Source organism: Dermacentor andersoni, chromosome 3 (genome assembly GCF_023375885.2).
Source record: "Dermacentor andersoni chromosome 3, qqDerAnde1_hic_scaffold, whole genome shotgun sequence".
Lineage (NCBI taxonomy): Eukaryota > Metazoa > Arthropoda > Arachnida > Ixodida > Ixodidae > Dermacentor > Dermacentor andersoni.
The window spans coordinates 147,456,862-147,483,457 of record NC_092816.1 but is presented as its reverse complement, the minus strand read 5'-3'; the positions used below and the strand labels follow the sequence as shown (position 1 = coordinate 147,483,457).

Here is a 26,596-nt window from a genome sequence, read left to right as displayed (position 1 = left end):
CTTCCATTAAACAGTTGTGAGTAGCGCTTGTCCTTGTCTGTCTTCCTTGTGTCTGTGCTTTTTTGCGCTAAGCTACTACTTCAAAAATGTTGACGAAGGTACAGCTGAATCATATTGTGCCTATTTTGCCTCCGTAGGGCCTAAGGTACATGCTGACGTTCCTTAAGGGAAAATGTAAGAGCGTGACAACAACACTTTTGCATTGCCTCACATACAAATTCAAGAATTAGTTACAACAGTAAGCAACCTTTCAGTCGCTAAGGCGGCAGAAGCATTACCTGTTAGGCTGATAAAAAACAACTTCGATATACTGGGAATGCATCTACTGCATATCTTAAACCATACGTTGGGAAATGGAGTGTATCCTGTCGGACTGCAGGTGAAGGAGGTCATACCTATCTTTAAAAGCGGTGAACGATCCGACATAGAAAAGTGCGGGCCGATATCGCTGCTAAATGCAATCAATACAGTTTTTGTAAAGGTACTTTGAAAGCGTATACAAAATTTTTAAAGGCTAATATGACATCATCTGTGCTAATCAGCATGGCTTCAGGCCCTAAACATCTACGTTTTCCGCAGTTATTGTTCGTACACAAATCATAAATACTGCACTGAATGGTAACAAACTTGCCATAGTAGTTTACTTAGATGTATCCAAAGCTTTCGATACGGTAGATCAGACAATACAGCAACAGAAATCGGAAGCTTGGGGTCTGAAAAGAAATATTTCTAATCTAATTAAAAGTTATTTTTCAAATAGGAAACAATATTTTGCTGTAAACAATCTAACCTCTCTACCGCAGAGCACTATTTTCTGTGTTCTGCAAGGTTCCGTGCTGAGCCTCTGTTTTTTTTTTTTTTTTTTTTTTCATAATAACGATCTTCCGTCAGGTCTGAAGGATTCTGAATCTATTATGCATGCCGATGACACTGGATTACTTTCCACAGGCGATAACTTGGAGGAACTGAAATGTAAAATTAAGAACTTAGCGAAGTATCACAATGGTACATAAGTAATAAGCTGACTATAACCAGAAAATAAAGTACACCGTGTTTCACTCGCGAATAACATAAATATATGACCACGTTGCATCAACTATTAACAACAAGAATGAGCTCAGCGTGTCGCAATGCAAGCAATATCTTGGTGCTGTGTTTCAGTCTGATATGCACTGGAAACAGCAAATTATTAATGTCTGCTCCAAATTAAGTCATGGCTGCCATGTATTACTAAGGGCTAGAGAGTGCTTTGGACTTTTGATTTCACGCGTTCTGTATTTCTCACTTGTGCTCGGCGATTTATGCCATTGCCTGCAAACGACTGGCAGGACATACAAAACATATTTAGACCATGTTTGTCGCCTTCAGTAACGTGTTTTTCGTATAATAAATTATTCAAGAAGTACTCACGCCAGTATGCTACTTTTTGAGCAGCCATGCATGTCACCCGTACATATTTCATATAAATTCAAGATAGCTGAAGTAGGAAATACAATAAATAAGGTCCAATAACGAGCTGTCCCTTACTATATTCAGATTATCAATGAAACAAACAAGAGCCGCTACAAACAGTCTATTTACTTTCCCGCCTTCTCATAATACCTACATCCATAGACCTGGACAATATAAAGGAGCCTACGTGTGTAATGAAGTTCCAAACGAAGTAATGGAAAGAAATGAATGATTCGCATCGTTAAAACATCTTTTCCTGATTTCTATGGAAATATGTTGGAATGGAGAAGCGTGTAAATGAATTTACAAAACAAGAAACAGCTCGTTTTTATTTTCGATGCCCTGTCGGTGCGTTGGACATTCCTTGGACTTTCTGCTTCGGTCGAATATACCACAAAGTTATATACTTAAGCTTGCCAATTTTCTTGCGTTTTACTGAAGTGTGTTGTGATTGAGCCCATTCATCAAAAAGTCTGCTAATATTATTGTATTTGTTTAGTTTGCGGACCCATCACTAGCCTTGGAGGCTATGGGTGGGACCAACTGCGTGTGTATTGTCTTTTAGAACTAATAATAAAAGTATTCGGTTAAAAAAGAAGTCCTCCACACGCGTTTAAAACTTCGATGTTCAACACCAGATGGCGACTGCTGCGCATGAAAAATGGCAGGCGTGCAGTGCAAGCAATCCGGGCTATTTTTAATATGTTATTAGATTTTAAACGTGAATATGGCAATATGTAATATTTCTCTATTAAGAAGTACACGTAGAAAAGCCCAGTCAGCTATATACTTGCTAAAGAATAAGGAGAGTTGAGTTTTAAGCATGCAAATTTGAGAAAAGCTTGAACGTTCGCTTGGCCAAGTAAGCGACCCCATTTTGGAGACCAGCCAAGGTAAGCATAGGTAATTTCATCGCTCAGGTCTCTCCTCAAATCCACGTATTAATCTTTCGCCTTTTACTAAAGATTACCGTGGGGAGGGACACTCCAATGAGCCTATAGGCCAATTTTTGAGAGGCCTTGTCCGTTTGGGCAGGGCCTACTATTGAGATCAAAAGGAAGACTTACGTTGTTCAGTGACGCAGATATCGATGAACAAGGGTATTTGACGTTACCGCTATGGCCGACTGAGCGTAGTAGCGTTACTGTTAGTAAAATGTAAGGCGCCCCTGCGCGCGCCGTTGTCGGCGCACAGATCCGTTGCAGCGTGGTGTAGAAGTGTAAGCTTTCAAAACTGCATGAATAATTTCGGAGAAAACTTTTAAACAGAAGCAACTCGCGCCCCAATACCTCAACTACACAGTAGATCACATCATGTGTCATATTACATAAGGTGCGCAGGCTGGTCCTTGAGGTGAGTTGATTGCAGACCATTCATCCATTATTTTTGCTATTGAAAAACACTGCATTCGGTACAGAGTAAAATGCTGAGTACGATAGACTACGTCCGGCTGCGTGGAATATTAGAACGAACATATTTCATTACGGCATGTGATAAACACGTTGACACCGAGTACATGAAATTTCTAGATATAATTAAAAATGCCGTTGAACGGCGCTCTATGCCGACCCTTAAAAAATACAGCTAGCCAAATTAATTGTCCTTGGATGAATACTGGAATATTAATGTTGTAAAAAGATAAGGATCAATGGTACCACAAATGGTAACAGTTGAGATCAAAGGAACATTACATAACTCAATTTAAACGCTATCTAAATCTATCTATGTTTCCAATTAGGGAAAGGGAAAGAAAAACAATGTTATTCATCACTCTTGAAGCAGGCGGATGTAAATACAAGAAAAAATGATGGGACACGGTAAATTACGCAATCGGCTTAGGATCCAACATCTCTACTTTCCCTGAAACTGTTGACGAAGGTACAGCTGAATCATATTGTGCCTATTTTGCCTCCGTAGGGCCTAAGGTACATGCTGACGTTCCTTAAGGGAAAATGTAAGAGCGTGACAACAACACTTTTGCATTGCCTCACATACAAATTCAAGAATTAGTTACAACAGTAAGCAACCTTTCAGTCGCTAAGGCGGCAGAAGCATTACCTGTTAGGCTGATAAAAAACAACTTCGATATACTGGGAATCCATCTACTGCATATCTTAAACCATACGTTGGGAAATGGAGTGTATCCTGTCGGACTGCAGGTGAAGGAGGTGATACCTATCTTTAAAAGCGGTGAACGATCCGACATAGAAAAGTGCGGGCCGATATCGCTGCTAAATGCAATCAATACAGTTTTTGTAAAGGTACTTTGAAAGCGTATACAAAATTTTTAAAGGCTAATATGACATCATCTGTGCTAATCAGCATGGCTTCAGGCCCTAAACATCTACGTTTTCCGCAGTTATTGTTCGTACACAAATCATAAATACTGCACTGAATGGTAACAAACTTGCCATAGTAGTTTACTTAGATGTATCCAAAGCTTTCGATACGGTAGATCAGACAATACAGCAACAGAAATCGGAAGCTTAGGGTCTGAAAAGAAATATTTCTAATCTAATTAAAAGTTATTTTTCAAATAGGAAACAATACGTTGCTGTAAACAATCTAACCTCTCTACCGCAGAGCACTATTTTCTGTGTTCTGCAAGGTTCCGTGCTGAGCCTCTGTTTTTTTTTTTTTTTTTTCATAATAACGATCTTCCGTCAGGTCTGAAGGATTCTGAATCTATTATGCATGCCGATGACACTGGATTACTTTCCACAGGCGATAACTTGGAGGAACTGAAATGTAAAATTAAGAACTTAGCGAAGTATCACAATGGTACATAAGTAATAAGCTGACTATAACCAGAAAATAAAGTACACCGTGTTTCACTCGCGAATAACATAAATATATGACCACGTTGCATCAACTATTAACAACAAGAATGAGCTCAGCGTGTCGCAATGCAAGCAATATCTTGGTGCTGTGTTTCAGTCTGATATGCACTGGAAACAGCAAATTATTAATGTCTGCTCCAAATTAAGTCATGGCTGCCATGTATTACTAAGGGCTAGAGAGTGCTTTGGACTTTTGATTTCACGCGTTCTGTATTTCTCACTTGTGCTCGGCGATTTATGCCATTGCCTGCAAACGACTGGCAGGACATACAAAACATATTTAGACCATGTTTGTCGCCTTCAGTAACGTGTTTTTCGTATAATAAATTATTCAAGAAGTACTCACGCCAGTATGCTACTTTTTGAGCAGCCATGCATGTCACCCGTACATATTTCATATAAATTCAAGATAGCTGAAGTAGGAAATACAATAAATAAGGTCCAATAACGAGCTGTCCCTTACTATATTCAGATTATCAATGAAACAAACAAGAGCCGCAACAAACAGTCTATTTACTTTCCCGCCTTCTCATAATACCTACATCCATAGACCTGGACAATATAAAGGAGCCTACGTGTGTAATGAAGTTCCAAACGAAGTAATGGAAAGAAATGAATGATTCGCATCGTTAAAACATCTTTTCCTGATTTCTATGGAAATATGTTGGAATGGAGAAGCGTGTAAATGAATTTACAAAACAAGAAACAGCTCGTTTTTATTTTCGATGCCCTGTCGGTGCGTTGGACATTCCTTGGACTTTCTGCTTCGGTCGAATATACCACAAAGTTATATACTTAAGCTTGCCAATTTTCTTGCGTTTTACTGAAGTGTGTTGTGATTGAGCCCATTCATCAAAAAGTCTGCTAATATTATTGTATTTGTTTAGTTTGCGGACCCATCACTAGCCTTGGAGGCTATGGGTGGGACCAACTGCGTGTGTATTGTCTTTTAGAACTAATAATAAAAGTATTCGGTTAAAAAAGAAGTCCACCACACGCGTTTAAAACTTCGATGTTCAACACCAGATGGCGACTGCTGCGCATGAAAAATGGCAGGCGTGCAGTGCAAGCAATCCGGGCTATTTTTAATATGTTATTAGATTTTAAACGTGAATATGGCAATATGTAATATTTCTCTATTAAGAAGTACACGTAGAAAAGCCCAGTCAGCTATATACTTGCTAAAGAATAAGGAGAGTTGAGTTTTAAGCATGCAAATTTGAGAAAAGCTTGAACGTTCGCTTGGCCAAGTAAGCGACCCCATTTTGGAGACCAGCCAAGGTAAGCATAGGTAATTTCATCGCTCAGGTCTCTCCTCAAATCCACGTATTAATCTTTCGCCTTTTACTAAAGATTACCGTGGGGAGGGACACTCCAATGAGCCTATAGGCCAATTTTTGAGAGGCCTTGTCCGTTTGGGCAGGGCCTACTATTGAGATCAAAAGGAAGACTTACGTTGTTCAGTGACGCAGATATCGATGAACAAGGGTATTTGGCGTTACCGCTATGGCCGACTGAGCGTAGTAGCGTTACTGTTAGTAAAATGTAAGGCGCCCCTGCGCGCGCCGTTGTCGGCGCACAGATCCGTTGCAGCGTGGTGTAGAAGTGTAAGCTTTCAAAACTGCATGAATAATTTCGGAGAAAACTTTTAAACAGAAGCAACTCGCGCCCAAATACCTCAACTACACAGTAGATCACATCATGTGTCATATTACATAAGGTGCGCAGGCTGGTCCTTGAGGTGAGTTGATTGCAGACCATTCATCCATTATTTTTGCTATTGAAAAACACTGCATTCGGTACAGAGTAAAATGCTGAGTACGATAGACTACGTCCGGCTGCGTGGAATATTAGAACGAACATATTTCATTACGGCATGTGATAAACACGTTGACACCGAGTACATGAAATTTCTAGATATAATTAAAAATGCCGTTGAACGGCGCTCTATGCCGACCCTTAAAAAATACAGCTAGCCAAATTAATTGTCCTTGGATGAATACTGGAATATTAATGTTGTAAAAAGATAAGGATCAATGGTACCACAAATGGTAACAGTTGAGATCAAAGGAACATTACATAACTCAATTTAAACGCTATCTAAATCTATCTATGTTTCCAATTAGGGAAAGGGAAAGAAAAACAATGTTATTCATCACTCTTGAAGCAGGCGGATGTAAATACAAGAAAAAATGATGGGACACGGTAAATTACGCAATCGGCTTAGGATCCAACATCTCTACTTTCCCTGAAACTGTTGACGAAGGTACAGCTGAATCATATTGTGCCTATTTTGCCTCCGTAGGGCCTAAGGTACATGCTGACGTTCCTTAAGGGAAAATGTAAGAGCGTGACAACAACACTTTTGCATTGCCTCACATACAAATTCAAGAATTAGTTACAACAGTAAGCAACCTTTCAGTCGCTAAGGCGGCAGAAGCATTACCTGTTAGGCTGATAAAAAACAACTTCGATATACTGGGAATCCATCTACTGCATATCTTAAACCATACGTTGGGAAATGGAGTGTATCCTGTCGGACTGCAGGTGAAGGAGGTCATACCTATCTTTAAAAGCGGTGAACGATCCGACATAGAAAAGTGCGGGCCGATATCGCTGCTAAATGCAATCAATACAGTTTTTGTAAAGGTACTTTGAAAGCGTATACAAAATTTTTAAAGGCTAATATGACATCATCTGTGCTAATCAGCATGGCTTCAGGCCCTAAACATCTACGTTTTCCGCAGTTATTGTTCGTACACAAATCATAAATACTGCACTGAATGGTAACAAACTTGCCATAGTAGTTTACTTAGATGTATCCAAAGCTTTCGATACGGTAGATCAGACAATACAGCAACAGAAATCGGAAGCTTAGGGTCTGAAAAGAAATATTTCTAATCTAATTAAAAGTTATTTTTCAAATAGGAAACAATATGTTGCTGTAAACAATCTAACCTCTCTACCAAAGAGCACTATTTTCTGTGTTCTGCAAGGTTCCGTGCTGAGCCTCTGTTTTTTTTTTTTTTTATAATAACGATCTTCCGTCAGGTCTGAAGGATTCTGAATCTATTATGCATGCCGATGACACTGGATTACTTTCCACAGGCGATAACTTGGAGGAACTGAAATGTAAAATTAAGAACTTAGCGAAGTATCACAATGGTACATAAGTAATAAGCTGACTATAACCAGAAAATAAAGTACACCGTGTTTCACTCGCGAATAACATAAATATATGACCACGTTGCATCAACTATTAACAACAAGAATGAGCTCAGCGTGTCGCAATGCAAGCAATATCTTGGTGCTGTGTTTCAGTCTGATATGCACTGGAAACAGCAAATTATTAATGTCTGCTCCAAATTAAGTCATGGCTGCCATGTATTACTAAGGGCTAGAGAGTGCTTTGGACTTTTGATTTCACGCGTTCTGTATTTCTCACTTGTGCTCGGCGATTTATGCCATTGCCTGCAAACGACTGGCAGGACATACAAAACATATTTAGACCATGTTTGTCGCCTTCAGTAACGTGTTTTTCGTATAATAAATTATTCAAGAAGTACTCACGCCAGTATGCTACTTTTTGAGCAGCCATGCATGTCACCCGTACATATTTCATATAAATTCAAGATAGCTGAAGTAGGAAATACAATAAATAAGGTCCAATAACGAGCTGTCCCTTACTATATTCAGATTATCAATGAAACAAACAAGAGCCGCTACAAACAGTCTATTTACTTTCCCGCCTTCTCATAATACCTACATCCATAGACCTGGACAATATAAAGGAGCCTACGTGTGTAATGAAGTTCCAAACGAAGTAATGGAAAGAAATGAATGATTCGCATCGTTAAAACATCTTTTCCTGATTTCTATGGAAATATGTTGGAATGGAGAAGCGTGTAAATGAATTTACAAAACAAGAAACAGCTCGTTTTTATTTTCGATGCCCTGTCGGTGCGTTGGACATTCCTTGGACTTTCTGCTTCGGTCGAATATACCACAAAGTTATATACTTAAGCTTGCCAATTTTCTTGCGTTTTACTGAAGTGTGTTGTGATTGAGCCCATTCATCAAAAAGTCTGCTAATATTATTGTATTTGTTTAGTTTGCGGACCCATCACTAGCCTTGGAGGCTATGGGTGGGACCAACTGCGTGTGTATTGTCTTTTAGAACTAATAATAAAAGTATTCGGTTAAAAAAGAAGTCCTCCACACGCGTTTAAAACTTCGATGTTCAACACCAGATGGCGACTGCTGCGCATGAAAAATGGCAGGCGTGCAGTGCAAGCAATCCGGGCTATTTTTAATATGTTATTAGATTTTAAACGTGAATATGGCAATATGTAATATTTCTCTATTAAGAAGTACACGTAGAAAAGCCCAGTCAGCTATATACTTGCTAAAGAATAAGGAGAGTTGAGTTTTAAGCATGCAAATTTGAGAAAAGCTTGAACGTTCGCTTGGCCAAGTAAGCGACCCCATTTTGGAGACCAGCCAAGGTAAGCATAGGTAATTTCATCGCTCAGGTCTCTCCTCAAATCCACGTATTAATCTTTCGCCTTTTACTAAAGATTACCGTGGGGAGGGACACTCCAATGAGCCTATAGGCCAATTTTTGAGAGGCCTTGTCCGTTTGGGCAGGGCCTACTATTGAGATCAAAAGGAAGACTTACGTTGTTCAGTGACGCAGATATCGATGAACAAGGGTATTTGGCGTTACCGCTATGGCCGACTGAGCGTAGTAGCGTTACTGTTAGTAAAATGTAAGGCGCCCCTGCGCGCGCCGTTGTCGGCGCACAGATCCGTTGCAGCGTGGTGTAGAAGTGTAAGCTTTCAAAACTGCATGAATAATTTCGGAGAAAACTTTTAAACAGAAGCAACTCGCGCCCAAATACCTCAACTACACAGTAGATCACATCATGTGTCATATTACATAAGGTGCGCAGGCTGGTCCTTGAGGTGAGTTGATTGCAGACCATTCATCCATTATTTTTGCTATTGAAAAACACTGCATTCGGTACAGAGTAAAATGCTGAGTACGATAGACTACGTCCGGCTGCGTGGAATATTAGAACGAACATATTTCATTACGGCATGTGATAAACACGTTGACACCGAGTACATGAAATTTCTAGATATAATTAAAAATGCCGTTGAACGGCGCTCTATGCCGACCCTTAAAAAATACAGCTAGCCAAATTAATTGTCCTTGGATGAATACTGGAATATTAATGTTGTAAAAAGATAAGGATCAATGGTACCACAAATGGTAACAGTTGAGATCAAAGGAACATTACATAACTCAATTTAAACGCTATCTAAATCTATCTATGTTTCCAATTAGGGAAAGGGAAAGAAAAACAATGTTATTCATCACTCTTGAAGCAGGCGGATGTAAATACAAGAAAAAATGATGGGACACGGTAAATTACGCAATCGGCTTAGGATCCAACATCTCTACTTTCCCTGAAACTGTTGACGAAGGTACAGCTGAATCATATTGTGCCTATTTTGCCTCCGTAGGGCCTAAGGTACATGCTGACGTTCCTTAAGGGAAAATGTAAGAGCGTGACAACAACACTTTTGCATTGCCTCACATACAAATTCAAGAATTAGTTACAACAGTAAGCAACCTTTCAGTCGCTAAGGCGGCAGAAGCATTACCTGTTAGGCTGATAAAAAACAACTTCGATATACTGGGAATCCATCTACTGCATATCTTAAACAATACGTTGGGAAATGGAGTGTATCCTGTCGGACTGCAGGTGAAGGAGGTCATACCTATCTTTAAAAGCGGTGAACGATCCGACATAGAAAAGTGCGGGCCGATATCGCTGCTAAATGCAATCAATACAGTTTTTGTAAAGGTACTTTGAAAGCGTATACAAAATTTTTAAAGGCTAATATGACATCATCTGTGCTAATCAGCATGGCTTCAGGCCCTAAACATCTACGTTTTCCGCAGTTATTGTTCGTACACAAATCATAAATACTGCACTGAATGGTAACAAACTTGCCATAGTAGTTTACTTAGATGTATCCAAAGCTTTCGATACGGTAGATCAGACAATACAGCAACAGAAATCGGAAGCTTAGGGTCTGAAAAGAAATATTTCTAATCTAATTAAAAGTTATTTTTCAAATAGGAAACAATATGTTGCTGTAAACAATCTAACCTCTCTACCAAAGAGCACTATTTTCTGTGTTCTGCAAGGTTCCGTGCTGAGCCTCTGTTTTTTTTTTTTTTTTATAATAACGATCTTCCGTCAGGTCTGAAGGATTCTGAATCTATTATGCATGCCGATGACACTGGATTACTTTCCACAGGCGATAACTTGGAGGAACTGAAATGTAAAATTAAGAACTTAGCGAAGTATCACAATGGTACATAAGTAATAAGCTGACTATAACCAGAAAATAAAGTACACCGTGTTTCACTCGCGAATAACATAAATATATGACCACGTTGCATCAACTATTAACAACAAGAATGAGCTCAGCGTGTCGCAATGCAAGCAATATCTTGGTGCTGTGTTTCAGTCTGATATGCACTGGAAACAGCAAATTATTAATGTCTGCTCCAAATTAAGTCATGGCTGCCATGTATTACTAAGGGCTAGAGAGTGCTTTGGACTTTTGATTTCACGCGTTCTGTATTTCTCACTTGTGCTCGGCGATTTATGCCATTGCCTGCAAACGACTGGCAGGACATACAAAACATATTTAGACCATGTTTGTCGCCTTCAGTAACGTGTTTTTCGTATAATAAATTATTCAAGAAGTACTCACGCCAGTATGCTACTTTTTGAGCAGCCATGCATGTCACCCGTACATATTTCATATAAATTCAAGATAGCTGAAGTAGGAAATACAATAAATAAGGTCCAATAACGAGCTGTCCCTTACTATATTCAGATTATCAATGAAACAAACAAGAGCCGCTACAAACAGTCTATTTACTTTCCCGCCTTCTCATAATACCTACATCCATAGACCTGGACAATATAAAGGAGCCTACGTGTGTAATGAAGTTCCAAACGAAGTAATGGAAAGAAATGAATGATTCGCATCGTTAAAACATCTTTTCCTGATTTCTATGGAAATATGTTGGAATGGAGAAGCGTGTAAATGAATTTACAAAACAAGAAACAGCTCGTTTTTATTTTCGATGCCCTGTCGGTGCGTTGGACATTCCTTGGACTTTCTGCTTCGGTCGAATATACCACAAAGTTATATACTTAAGCTTGCCAATTTTCTTGCGTTTTACTGAAGTGTGTTGTGATTGAGCCCATTCATCAAAAAGTCTGCTAATATTATTGTATTTGTTTAGTTTGCGGACCCATCACTAGCCTTGGAGGCTATGGGTGGGACCAACTGCGTGTGTATTGTCTTTTAGAACTAATAATAAAAGTATTCGGTTAAAAAAGAAGTCCTCCACACGCGTTTAAAACTTCGATGTTCAACACCAGATGGCGACTGCTGCGCATGAAAAATGGCAGGCGTGCAGTGCAAGCAATCCGGGCTATTTTTAATATGTTATTAGATTTTAAACGTGAATATGGCAATATGTAATATTTCTCTATTAAGAAGTACACGTAGAAAAGCCCAGTCAGCTATATACTTGCTAAAGAATAAGGAGAGTTGAGTTTTAAGCATGCAAATTTGAGAAAAGCTTGAACGTTCGCTTGGCCAAGTAAGCGACCCCATTTTGGAGACCAGCCAAGGTAAGCATAGGTAATTTCATCGCTCAGGTCTCTCCTCAAATCCACGTATTAATCTTTCGCCTTTTACTAAAGATTACCGTGGGGAGGGACACTCCAATGAGCCTATAGGCCAATTTTTGAGAGGCCTTGTCCGTTTGGGCAGGGCCTACTATTGAGATCAAAAGGAAGACTTACGTTGTTCAGTGACGCAGATATCGATGAACAAGGGTATTTGGCGTTACCGCTATGGCCGACTGAGCGTAGTAGCGTTACTGTTAGTAAAATGTAAGGCGCCCCTGCGCGCGCCGTTGTCGGCGCACAGATCCGTTGCAGCGTGGTGTAGAAGTGTAAGCTTTCAAAACTGCATGAATAATTTCGGAGAAAACTTTTAAACAGAAGCAACTCGCGCCCAAATACCTCAACTACACAGTAGATCACATCATGTGTCATATTACATAAGGTGCGCAGGCTGGTCCTTGAGGTGAGTTGATTGCAGACCATTCATCCATTATTTTTGCTATTGAAAAACACTGCATTCGGTACAGAGTAAAATGCTGAGTACGATAGACTACGTCCGGCTGCGTGGAATATTAGAACGAACATATTTCATTACGGCATGTGATAAACACGTTGACACCGAGTACATGAAATTTCTAGATATAATTAAAAATGCCGTTGAACGGCGCTCTATGCCGACCCTTAAAAAATACAGCTAGCCAAATTAATTGTCCTTGGATGAATACTGGAATATTAATGTTGTAAAAAGATAAGGATCAATGGTACCACAAATGGTAACAGTTGAGATCAAAGGAACATTACATAACTCAATTTAAACGCTATCTAAATCTATCTATGTTTCCAATTAGGGAAAGGGAAAGAAAAACAATGTTATTCATCACTCTTGAAGCAGGCGGATGTAAATACAAGAAAAAATGATGGGACACGGTAAATTACGCAATCGGCTTAGGATCCAACATCTCTACTTTCCCTGAAACTGTTGACGAAGGTACAGCTGAATCATATTGTGCCTATTTTGCCTCCGTAGGGCCTAAGGTACATGCTGACGTTCCTTAAGGGAAAATGTAAGAGCGTGACAACAACACTTTTGCATTGCCTCACATACAAATTCAAGAATTAGTTACAACAGTAAGCAACCTTTCAGTCGCTAAGGCGGCAGAAGCATTACCTGTTAGGCTGATAAAAAACAACTTCGATATACTGGGAATCCATCTACTGCATATCTTAAACAATACGTTGGGAAATGGAGTGTATCCTGTCGGACTGCAGGTGAAGGAGGTCATACCTATCTTTAAAAGCGGTGAACGATCCGACATAGAAAAGTGCGGGCCGATATCGCTGCTAAATGCAATCAATACAGTTTTTGTAAAGGTACTTTGAAAGCGTATACAAAATTTTTAAAGGCTAATATGACATCATCTGTGCTAATCAGCATGGCTTCAGGCCCTAAACATCTACGTTTTCCGCAGTTATTGTTCGTACACAAATCATAAATACTGCACTGAATGGTAACAAACTTGCCATAGTAGTTTACTTAGATGTATCCAAAGCTTTCGATACGGTAGATCAGACAATACAGCAACAGAAATCGGAAGCTTAGGGTCTGAAAAGAAATATTTCTAATCTAATTAAAAGTTATTTTTCAAATAGGAAACAATATGTTGCTGTAAACAATCTAACCTCTCTACCAAAGAGCACTATTTTCTGTGTTCTGCAAGGTTCCGTGCTGAGCCTCTGTTTTTTTTTTTTTTTTATAATAACGATCTTCCGTCAGGTCTGAAGGATTCTGAATCTATTATGCATGCCGATGACACTGGATTACTTTCCACAGGCGATAACTTGGAGGAACTGAAATGTAAAATTAAGAACTTAGCGAAGTATCACAATGGTACATAAGTAATAAGCTGACTATAACCAGAAAATAAAGTACACCGTGTTTCACTCGCGAATAACATAAATATATGACCACGTTGCATCAACTATTAACAACAAGAATGAGCTCAGCGTGTCGCAATGCAAGCAATATCTTGGTGCTGTGTTTCAGTCTGATATGCACTGGAAACAGCAAATTATTAATGTCTGCTCCAAATTAAGTCATGGCTGCCATGTATTACTAAGGGCTAGAGAGTGCTTTGGACTTTTGATTTCACGCGTTCTGTATTTCTCACTTGTGCTCGGCGATTTATGCCATTGCCTGCAAACGACTGGCAGGACATACAAAACATATTTAGACCATGTTTGTCGCCTTCAGTAACGTGTTTTTCGTATAATAAATTATTCAAGAAGTACTCACGCCAGTATGCTACTTTTTGAGCAGCCATGCATGTCACCCGTACATATTTCATATAAATTCAAGATAGCTGAAGTAGGAAATACAATAAATAAGGTCCAATAACGAGCTGTCCCTTACTATATTCAGATTATCAATGAAACAAACAAGAGCCGCTACAAACAGTCTATTTACTTTCCCGCCTTCTCATAATACCTACATCCATAGACCTGGACAATATAAAGGAGCCTACGTGTGTAATGAAGTTCCAAACGAAGTAATGGAAAGAAATGAATGATTCGCATCGTTAAAACATCTTTTCCTGATTTCTATGGAAATATGTTGGAATGGAGAAGCGTGTAAATGAATTTACAAAACAAGAAACAGCTCGTTTTTATTTTCGATGCCCTGTCGGTGCGTTGGACATTCCTTGGACTTTCTGCTTCGGTCGAATATACCACAAAGTTATATACTTAAGCTTGCCAATTTTCTTGCGTTTTACTGAAGTGTGTTGTGATTGAGCCCATTCATCAAAAAGTCTGCTAATATTATTGTATTTGTTTAGTTTGCGGACCCATCACTAGCCTTGGAGGCTATGGGTGGGACCAACTGCGTGTGTATTGTCTTTTAGAACTAATAATAAAAGTATTCGGTTAAAAAAGAAGTCCTCCACACGCGTTTAAAACTTCGATGTTCAACACCAGATGGCGACTGCTGCGCATGAAAAATGGCAGGCGTGCAGTGCAAGCAATCCGGGCTATTTTTAATATGTTATTAGATTTTAAACGTGAATATGGCAATATGTAATATTTCTCTATTAAGAAGTACACGTAGAAAAGCCCAGTCAGCTATATACTTGCTAAAGAATAAGGAGAGTTGAGTTTTAAGCATGCAAATTTGAGAAAAGCTTGAACGTTCGCTTGGCCAAGTAAGCGACCCCATTTTGGAGACCAGCCAAGGTAAGCATAGGTAATTTCATCGCTCAGGTCTCTCCTCAAATCCACGTATTAATCTTTCGCCTTTTACTAAAGATTACCGTGGGGAGGGACACTCCAATGAGCCTATAGGCCAATTTTTGAGAGGCCTTGTCCGTTTGGGCAGGGCCTACTATTGAGATCAAAAGGAAGACTTACGTTGTTCAGTGACGCAGATATCGATGAACAAGGGTATTTGGCGTTACCGCTATGGCCGACTGAGCGTAGTAGCGTTACTGTTAGTAAAATGTAAGGCGCCCCTGCGCGCGCCGTTGTCGGCGCACAGATCCGTTGCAGCGTGGTGTAGAAGTGTAAGCTTTCAAAACTGCATGAATAATTTCGGAGAAAACTTTTAAACAGAAGCAACTCGCGCCCAAATACCTCAACTACACAGTAGATCACATCATGTGTCATATTACATAAGGTGCGCAGGCTGGTCCTTGAGGTGAGTTGATTGCAGACCATTCATCCATTATTTTTGCTATTGAAAAACACTGCATTCGGTACAGAGTAAAATGCTGAGTACGATAGACTACGTCCGGCTGCGTGGAATATTAGAACGAACATATTTCATTACGGCATGTGATAAACACGTTGACACCGAGTACATGAAATTTCTAGATATAATTAAAAATGCCGTTGAACGGCGCTCTATGCCGACCCTTAAAAAATACAGCTAGCCAAATTAATTGTCCTTGGATGAATACTGGAATATTAATGTTGTAAAAAGATAAGGATCAATGGTACCACAAATGGTAACAGTTGAGATCAAAGGAACATTACATAACTCAATTTAAACGCTATCTAAATCTATCTATGTTTCCAATTAGGGAAAGGGAAAGAAAAACAATGTTATTCATCACTCTTGAAGCAGGCGGATGTAAATACAAGAAAAAATGATGGGACACGGTAAATTACGCAATCGGCTTAGGATCCAACATCTCTACTTTCCCTGAAACTGTTGACGAAGGTACAGCTGAATCATATTGTGCCTATTTTGCCTCCGTAGGGCCTAAGGTACATGCTGACGTTCCTTAAGGGAAAATGTAAGAGCGTGACAACAACACTTTTGCATTGCCTCACATACAAATTCAAGAATTAGTTACAACAGTAAGCAACCTTTCAGTCGCTAAGGCGGCAGAAGCATTACCTGTTAGGCTGATAAAAAACAACTTCGATATACTGGGAATCCATCTACTGCATATCTTAAACCATACGTTGGGAAATGGAGTGTATCCTGTCGGACTGCAGGTGAAGGAGGTCATACCTATCTTTAAAAGCGGTGAACGATCCGACATAGAAAAGTGCGGGCCGATATCGCTGCTAAATGCAATCAATACAGTTTTTGTAAAGGTACTTTGAAAGCGTATACAAAATTTTTAAAGGCTAATATGACATCATCTGTGCTAATCAGCATGGCTTCAGGCCCTAAACATCTACGTTTTCCGCAGTTATTGTTCGTACACAAATCATAAATACTGCACTGAATGGTAACAAACTTGCCATAGTAGTTTACTTAGATGTATCCAAAGCTTTCGATACGGTAGATCAGACAATACAGCAACAGAAATCGGAAGCTTAGGGTCTGAAAAGAAATATTTCTAATCTAATTAAAAGTTATTTTTCAAATAGGAAACAATATGTTGCTGTAAACAATCTAACCTCTCTACCAAAGAGCACTATTTTCTGTGTTCTGCAAGGTTCCGTGCTGAGCCTCTGTTTTTTTTTTTTTTTTATAATAACGATCTTCCGTCAGGTCTGAAGGATTCTGAATCTATTATGCATGCCGATGACACTGGATTACTTTCCACAGGCGATAACTTGGAGGAACTGAAATGTAAAATTAAGAACTTAGCGAAGTATCACAATGGTACATAAGTAATAAGCTGACTATAACCAGAAAATAAAGTACACCGTGTTTCACTCGCGAATAACATAAATATATGACCACGTTGCATCAACTATTAACAACAAGAATGAGCTCAGCGTGTCGCAATGCAAGCAATATCTTGGTGCTGTGTTTCAGTCTGATATGCACTGGAAACAGCAAATTATTAATGTCTGCTCCAAATTAAGTCATGGCTGCCATGTATTACTAAGGGCTAGAGAGTGCTTTGGACTTTTGATTTCACGCGTTCTGTATTTCTCACTTGTGCTCGGCGATTTATGCCATTGCCTGCAAACGACTGGCAGGACATACAAAACATATTTAGACCATGTTTGTCGCCTTCAGTAACGTGTTTTTCGTATAATAAATTATTCAAGAAGTACTCACGCCAGTATGCTACTTTTTGAGCAGCCATGCATGTCACCCGTACATATTTCATATAAATTCAAGATAGCTGAAGTAGGAAATACAATAAATAAGGTCCAATAACGAGCTGTCCCTTACTATATTCAGATTATCAATGAAACAAACAAGAGCCGCTACAAACAGTCTATTTACTTTCCCGCCTTCTCATAATACCTACATCCATAGACCTGGACAATATAAAGGAGCCTACGTGTGTAATGAAGTTCCAAACGAAGTAATGGAAAGAAATGAATGATTCGCATCGTTAAAACATCTTTTCCTGATTTCTATGGAAATATGTTGGAATGGAGAAGCGTGTAAATGAATTTACAAAACAAGAAACAGCTCGTTTTTATTTTCGATGCCCTGTCGGTGCGTTGGACATTCCTTGGACTTTCTGCTTCGGTCGAATATACCACAAAGTTATATACTTAAGCTTGCCAATTTTCTTGCGTTTTACTGAAGTGTGTTGTGATTGAGCCCATTCATCAAAAAGTCTGCTAATATTATTGTATTTGTTTAGTTTGCGGACCCATCACTAGCCTTGGAGGCTATGGGTGGGACCAACTGCGTGTGTATTGTCTTTTAGAACTAATAATAAAAGTATTCGGTTAAAAAAGAAGTCCTCCACACGCGTTTAAAACTTCGATGTTCAACACCAGATGGCGACTGCTGCGCATGAAAAATGGCAGGCGTGCAGTGCAAGCAATCCGGGCTATTTTTAATATGTTATTAGATTTTAAACGTGAATATGGCAATATGTAATATTTCTCTATTAAGAAGTACACGTAGAAAAGCCCAGTCAGCTATATACTTGCTAAAGAATAAGGAGAGTTGAGTTTTAAGCATGCAAATTTGAGAAAAGCTTGAACGTTCGCTTGGCCAAGTAAGCGACCCCATTTTGGAGACCAGCCAAGGTAAGCATAGGTAATTTCATCGCTCAGGTCTCTCCTCAAATCCACGTATTAATCTTTCGCCTTTTACTAAAGATTACCGTGGGGAGGGACACTCCAATGAGCCTATAGGCCAATTTTTGAGAGGCCTTGTCCGTTTGGGCAGGGCCTACTATTGAGATCAAAAGGAAGACTTACGTTGTTCAGTGACGCAGATATCGATGAACAAGGGTATTTGGCGTTACCGCTATGGCCGACTGAGCGTAGTAGCGTTACTGTTAGTAAAATGTAAGGCGCCCCTGCGCGCGCCGTTGTCGGCGCACAGATCCGTTGCAGCGTGGTGTAGAAGTGTAAGCTTTCAAAACTGCATGAATAATTTCGGAGAAAACTTTTAAACAGAAGCAACTCGCGCCCAAATACCTCAACTACACAGTAGATCACATCATGTGTCATATTACATAAGGTGCGCAGGCTGGTCCTTGAGGTGAGTTGATTGCAGACCATTCATCCATTATTTTTGCTATTGAAAAACACTGCATTCGGTACAGAGTAAAATGCTGAGTACGATAGACTACGTCCGGCTGCGTGGAATATTAGAACGAACATATTTCATTACGGCATGTGATAAACACGTTGACACCGAGTACATGAAATTTCTAGATATAATTAAAAATGCCGTTGAACGGCGCTCTATGCCGACCCTTAAAAAATACAGCTAGCCAAATTAATTGTCCTTGGATGAATACTGGAATATTAATGTTGTAAAAAGATAAGGATCAATGGTACCACAAATGGTAACAGTTGAGATCAAAGGAACATTACATAACTCAATTTAAACGCTATCTAAATCTATCTATGTTTCCAATTAGGGAAAGGGAAAGAAAAACAATGTTATTCATCACTCTTGAAGCAGGCGGATGTAAATACAAGAAAAAATGATGGGACACGGTAAATTACGCAATCGGCTTAGGATCCAACATCTCTACTTTCCCTGAAACTGTTGACGAAGGTACAGCTGAATCATATTGTGCCTATTTTGCCTCCGTAGGGCCTAAGGTACATGCTGACGTTCCTTAAGGGAAAATGTAAGAGCGTGACAACAACACTTTTGCATTGCCTCACATACAAATTCAAGAATTAGTTACAACAGTAAGCAACCTTTCAGTCGCTAAGGCGGCAGAAGCATTACCTGTTAGGCTGATAAAAAACAACTTCGATATACTGGGAATCCATCTACTGCATATCTTAAACCATACGTTGGGAAATGGAGTGTATCCTGTCGGACTGCAGGTGAAGGAGGTCATACCTATCTTTAAAAGCGGTGAACGATCCGACATAGAAAAGTGCGGGCCGATATCGCTGCTAAATGCAATCAATACAGTTTTTGTAAAGGTACTTTGAAAGCGTATACAAAATTTTTAAAGGCTAATATGACATCATCTGTGCTAATCAGCATGGCTTCAGGCCCTAAACATCTACGTTTTCCGCAGTTATTGTTCGTACACAAATCATAAATACTGCACTGAATGGTAACAAACTTGCCATAGTAGTTTACTTAGATGTATCCAAAGCTTTCGATACGGTAGATCAGACAATACAGCAACAGAAATCGGAAGCTTAGGGTCTGAAAAGAAATATTTCTAATCTAATTAAAAGTTATTTTTCAAATAGGAAACAATATGTTGCTGTAAACAATCTAACCTCTCTACCAAAGAGCACTATTTTCTGTGTTCTGCAAGGTTCCGTGCTGAGCCTCTGTTTTTTTTTTTTTTTTATAATAACGATCTTCCGTCAGGTCTGAAGGATTCTGAATCTATTATGCATGCCGATGACACTGGATTACTTTCCACAGGCGATAACTTGGAGGAACTGAAATGTAAAATTAAGAACTTAGCGAAGTATCACAATGGTACATAAGTAATAAGCTGACTATAACCAGAAAATAAAGTACACCGTGTTTCACTCGCGAATAACATAAATATATGACCACGTTGCATCAACTATTAACAACAAGAATGAGCTCAGCGTGTCGCAATGCAAGCAATATCTTGGTGCTGTGTTTCAGTCTGATATGCACTGGAAACAGCAAATTATTAATGTCTGCTCCAAATTAAGTCATGGCTGCCATGTATTACTAAGGGCTAGAGAGTGCTTTGGACTTTTGATTTCACGCGTTCTGTATTTCTCACTTGTGCTCGGCGATTTATGCCATTGCCTGCAAACGACTGGCAGGACATACAAAACATATTTAGACCATGTTTGTCGCCTTCAGTAACGTGTTTTTCGTATAATAAATTATTCAAGAAGTACTCACGCCAGTATGCTACTTTTTGAGCAGCCATGCATGTCACCCGTACATATTTCATATAAATTCAAGATAGCTGAAGTAGGAAATACAATAAATAAGGTCCAATAACGAGCTGTCCCTTACTATATTCAGATTATCAATGAAACAAACAAGAGCCGCTACAAACAGTCTATTTACTTTCCCGCCTTCTCATAATACCTACATCCATAGACCTGGACAATATAAAGGAGCCTACGTGTGTAATGAAGTTCCAAACGAAGTAATGGAAAGAAATGAATGATTCGCATCGTTAAAACATCTTTTCCTGATTTCTATGGAAATATGTTGGAATGGAGAAGCGTGTAAATGAATTTACAAAACAAGAAACAGCTCGTTTTTATTTTCGATGCCCTGTCGGTGCGTTGGACATTCCTTGGACTTTCTGCTTCGGTCGAATATACCACAAAGTTATATACTTAAGCTTGCCAATTTTCTTGCGTTTTACTGAAGTGTGTTGTGATTGAGCCCATTCATCAAAAAGTCTGCTAATATTATTGTATTTGTTTAGTTTGCGGACCCATCACTAGCCTTGGAGGCTATGGGTGGGACCAACTGCGTGTGTATTGTCTTTTAGAACTAATAATAAAAGTATTCGGTTAAAAAAGAAGTCCTCCACACGCGTTTAAAACTTCGATGTTCAACACCAGATGGCGACTGCTGCGCATGAAAAATGGCAGGCGTGCAGTGCAAGCAATCCGGGCTATTTTTAATATGTTATTAGATTTTAAACGTGAATATGGCAATATGTAATATTTCTCTATTAAGAAGTACACGTAGAAAAGCCCAGTCAGCTATATACTTGCTAAAGAATAAGGAGAGTTGAGTTTTAAGCATGCAAATTTGAGAAAAGCTTGAACGTTCGCTTGGCCAAGTAAGCGACCCCATTTTGGAGACCAGCCAAGGTAAGCATAGGTAATTTCATCGCTCAGGTCTCCTCAAATCCACGTATTAATCTTTCGCCTTTTACTAAAGATTACCGTGGGGAGGGACACTCCAATGAGCCTATAGGCCAATTTTTGAGAGGCCTTGTCCGTTTGGGCAGGGCCTACTATTGAGATCAAAAGGAAGACTTACGTTGTTCAGTGACGCAGATATCGATGAACAAGGGTATTTGGCGTTACCGCTATGGCCGACTGAGCGTAGTAGCGTTACTGTTAGTAAAATGTAAGGCGCCCCTGCGCGCGCCGTTGTCGGCGCACGGATCCGTTGCAGCGTGGTGTAGAAGTGTAAGCTTTCAAAACTGCATGAATAATTTCGGAGAAAACTTTTAAACAGAAGCAACTCGCGCCCCAATACCTCAACTACACAGTAGATCACATCATGTGTCATATTACATAAGGTGCGCAGGCTGGTCCTTGAGGTGAGTTGATTGCAGACCATTCATCCATTATTTTTGCTATTGAAAAACACTGCATTCGGTACAGAGTAAAATGCTGAGTACGATAGACTACGTCCGGCTGCGTGGAATATTAGAACGAACATATTTCATTACGGCATGTGATAAACACGTTGACACCGAGTACATGAAATTTCTAGATATAATTAAAAATGCCGTTGAACGGCGCTCTATGCCGACCCTTAAAAAATACAGCTAGCCAAATTAATTGTCCTTGGATGAATACTGGAATATTAATGTTGTAAAAAGATAAGGATCAATGGTGCCACAAATGGTAACAGTTGAGATCAAAGGAACATTACATAACTCAATTTAAACGCTATCTAAATCTATCTATGTTTCCAATTAGGGAAAGGGAAAGAAAAACAATGTTATTCATCACTCTTGAAGCAGGCGGATGTAAATACAAGAAAAAATGATGGGACACGGTAAATTACGCAATCGGCTTAGGATCCAACATCTCTACTTTCCCTGAAACTGTTGACGAAGAGTTGACTGTTGGGCTAGTTGGTCGTCCATATTTGAAGTAGTAGCTTAGCGCAAAAAAGCACAGACACAAGGAAGACAGACAAGGACAAGCGCTACTCACAACTGTTTAATGGAAGGAAGGATAGTACATATGTATATATATCCTCTTGTCACGCATGCGCCTACCAAGCAGAAGAGAAGCCAGTACATGCACATCAAAGGCGGTTGCGCAAGAAGTTAAATTCGGCATCCAGTAATGTGATCGAAGGCTCACTCACACATCTATTTCTAGAAATTCATCTTGATAAAGAAGGCCTCAAGTGCGAGCCTGGAAGACGCGTTGCCGCTCCTGCCAAGAATAGTTGTCGCAGAAAATCGAGCGTCGCAACCACACGCGGTGACATGAGCCACCAAATGTGCGCCCTTATCCTCTTTTTTCTTTAGTTTTTGCGCATGTTCCCTTAAACGGTCATTCACACAACGCTCAGTTTGTCCAATGTAAAGCTGCCCACAAGGGTGCAAGGGAATTGCATAAACAACCCCTCTGGAGCACTCAACAAAGGGCTTCTCATGCCTCGTGCGGCAGCCCCGCCTGCTCTTACAGCAAACTCGAGAACACAGCTTCGAAAGCTTGTTGGGTGCAGAGAAAACCAGAGGAATACCATGACGGTTAGCAACCTTTTTAAGGTTGTGTGACACCTTGTGTACATAAGGAATAACCTCTGGTCTTACCTTCGGTCGTTCGACCTCTGCGCTCGCCCTTCGTGCTCCAAGCTTAACTTTTTGCAGAAGAGACTCTACTATAGCATTGACGACCGTCAAAGGGAAACCAGCTGCCAAAAGGCGTCCAACTTGGTTCGTAAAACTAGACCGCATTTGGTGTGCGCACGATTTCCGCAAAGCCGATTCCAAGCAAAGACTACCAACTGCTCGCTTCACCACTTTAGAGTGTGCGGAATCGTACGGCAGCAATTGCTTCATGGCTCGCGGTTGATAGGACCAGCAGACATGGCCAACTTCAAAAGACAGTTTTAAATCTAAGAACTGTAGGCCTGTGTCGTCAGGAAGTTCATGGGTAAATACAAGCCCTTGGCCTTGGTTGTTAAAAGCTTCTAAAATAAAAGCAAGGGATGTAAAGTCACCCTTATTGTTTAAAAGCACTAAAAAATCATCAACATACCTAAAGACTTTTAAAACCTGCCCCCCATTAAAAACCTGCTCTAAAGACCTATCACCAAAAGACCAAAAAATGTCGCACAAAATAGGAGCAACACAAGACCCAATACACACTCCCCGGCGTTGCAGATATGGCTGCTCGTTGTAAAGTATAAAAGTCACACTTAAATAAAACTCGAGCAATGTTAAAAAGCTGTCCACTGAAAGGCCCGCCGAGTTCTGGAAGTCGAACACGTCGTTGTATTCAAAACATTCCCTTAAGGAAACGAGAAGCTTGTCCTGAGGAATTGAGTAGAAAAGATCTTCTACGTCAACGGAAAAACCATACTTAATGCCGTCATTACACTTTACAAATTGCGCGACCTCCGAAGAACTTTTAACACGGAAAGGGTCATCCACTTGTAGCGTCTTAAGCTTATTCAAAAGAAAAAGGCTCACGCAATGCTGCCACGCCCCGCGCTCGCTAACGATAGTTCTGAAAGGAATATCGGGCTTGTGCGTTTTCGCGGTAAAGAACACGGTCAAACAGCTTTCTTTGCTATTCTTGATACCTTTAGCAAGGGTGGTCAAGTTCAAACTTCTGCAGAACTCGATGAAGTTCGACTTGACTCTAACTGCACTCTTACTAATGGGAACGAAATTCTTATTCACCGCTGCCTGCGCTTTTTCGTCAAACCGACCTTTTGGCAACACAACAAACCCTCCTTCCTTATCTGACTGCAACAGCATAAGCTCATTTTGCTTGAAATACTTTACGACACCTTCTAAGCTCTTTTTAGCATGAACGTCTGAAGCCCTGCTTGAACACCTTGAGATAGAGTAAAGTCCCTCCTTCAGACACTGGTCATGGTCCTCTTGGCTACACCTTGCAGAGACGTCTCGGTTAAGACCTACCAGGTCATGGGGCCGGACGGAGGGTGGAACGGCATACTTCGGACCTTTTTCCAGTAGCCTGGAAACGTCCCCGGGGAGTGAAACTTGGTCTAAAACGACCACCGGTTTTCCCTGTGCACGATTGGCGGTCGATGACCTCAGAAGGAAGCTCAGCATAGTCCTCCACCTTGTCTCCGTGATATGAGCCGCAAGTTTTCTAAACTCACGCAGCTTACTGCTTGCTAGCCAATCCGGATTACCGTAGTGGCACAACACGCGCAACCAGTCTTGCAGAAGTCGGACTTGGCGCCAGAGCTCAGACTTCAATAGTTTGCAAAGCCTCTTGAGGTGTCCCCAGGACGGCTTCACCAAACCAAACAGAGCACAAACATCTCGAGGGTATATCCCTTTCCGGACACAGAAGCCGTGGCAGCATTGCGTGAGCCTTTTTCTTTTGAATAAGCTTAAGACGCTACAAGTGGATGACCCTTTCCGTGTTAAAAGTTCTTCGGAGGTCGCGCAATTTGTAAAGTGTAATGACGGCATTAAGTATGGTTTTTCCGTTGACGTAGAAGATCTTTTCTACTCAATTCCTCAGGACAAGCTTCTCGTTTCCTTAAGGGAATGTTTTGAATACAACGACGTGGTCGACTTCCAGAACTCGGCGGGCCTTTCAGTGGACAGCTTTTTAACATTGCTCGAGTTTTATTTAAGTGTGACTTTTATACTTTACTACGAGCAGCCATATCTGCAACGCCGGGGAGTGTGTATTGGGTCTTGTGTTGCTCCTATTTTGTGCGACATTTTTTTGTCTTTTGTTGATAGGTCTTTAGAGCAGGTTTTTAATGGCGGGCAGGTTTTAAAAGTCTTTAGGTATGTTGATGATTTTTTAGTGCTTTTAAACAATAAGGGTGACTTTACATCCCTTGCTTTTATTTTAGAAGCTTTTAACAACCAAGGCCAAGGGCTTGTATTTACCCATGAACTTCCTGACGACACAGGCCTACAGTTCTTAGATTTAAAACTGTCTTTTGAAGTTGGCCATGTCTGCTGGTCCTATCAACCGCGAGCCATGAAGCAATTGCTGCCGTACGATTCCGCACACTCTAAAGTGGTGAAGCGAGCAGTTGGTAGTCTTTGCTTGGAATCGGCTTTGCGGAAATCGTGCGCACACCAAATGCGGTCTAGTTTTACGAACCAAGTTGGACGCCTTTTGGCAGCTGGTTTCCCTTTGACGGTCGTCAATGCTATAGTAGAGTCTCTTCTGCAAAAAGTTAAGCTTGGAGCACGAAGGGCGAGCGCAGAGGTCGAACGACCGAAGGTAAGACCAGAGGTTATTCCTTATGTACACAAGGTGTCACACAACCTTAAAAAGGTTGCTAACCGTCATGGTATTCCTCTGGTTTTCTCTGCACCCAACAAGCTTTCGAAGCTGTGTTCTCGAGTTTGCTGTAAGAGCAGGCGGGGCTGCCGCACGAGGCATGAGAAGCCCTTTGATGAGTGCTCCAGAGGGGTTGTTTATGCAATTCCCTTGCACCCTTGTGGGCAGCTTTACATTGGACAAACTGAGCGTTGTGTGAATGACCGTTTAAGGGAACATGCGCAAAAACTAAAGAAAAAAGAGGATAAGGGCGCACATTTGGTGGCTCATGTCACCGCGTGTGGTTGCGACGCTCGATTTTCTGCGACAACTATTCTTGGCAGGAGCGGCAACGCGTCTTCCAGGCTCGCACTTGAGGCCTTCTTTATCAAGATGAATAGAAATAGATGTGTGAGTGAGCCTTCGATCACATTGCTGGATGACGAATTTAACTTCTTGCGCAACCGCCTTTGATGTGCATGTACTGGCTTCTCTTCTGCTTGGTAGGCGCATGCGTGACAAGAGGAT

General features: G+C 40.5%; 7 pseudogenes; all 7 read left to right on the top strand.

Moving 5' to 3' along the window:
* The first annotated feature begins 2,364 nt into the window (after positions 1–2,364).
* On the top strand, positions 2,365–2,487 carry LOC140216882 (U5 spliceosomal RNA; annotated as a pseudogene).
* A 3,105-nt stretch (positions 2,488–5,592) lies between these two features.
* On the top strand, positions 5,593–5,715 carry LOC140216881 (U5 spliceosomal RNA; annotated as a pseudogene).
* A 3,101-nt stretch (positions 5,716–8,816) lies between these two features.
* On the top strand, positions 8,817–8,939 carry LOC140216880 (U5 spliceosomal RNA; annotated as a pseudogene).
* Positions 8,940–12,041: 3,102 nt separating this feature from the next.
* LOC140216879 (U5 spliceosomal RNA) lies at positions 12,042–12,164 on the top strand (annotated as a pseudogene).
* A 3,102-nt stretch (positions 12,165–15,266) lies between these two features.
* On the top strand, positions 15,267–15,389 carry LOC140216878 (U5 spliceosomal RNA; annotated as a pseudogene).
* A 3,102-nt stretch (positions 15,390–18,491) lies between these two features.
* Positions 18,492–18,614, top strand: LOC140216877 (U5 spliceosomal RNA; annotated as a pseudogene).
* A 3,102-nt stretch (positions 18,615–21,716) lies between these two features.
* Positions 21,717–21,837, top strand: LOC140216895 (U5 spliceosomal RNA; annotated as a pseudogene).
* The last annotated feature ends 4,759 nt before the right edge of the window (positions 21,838–26,596 follow it).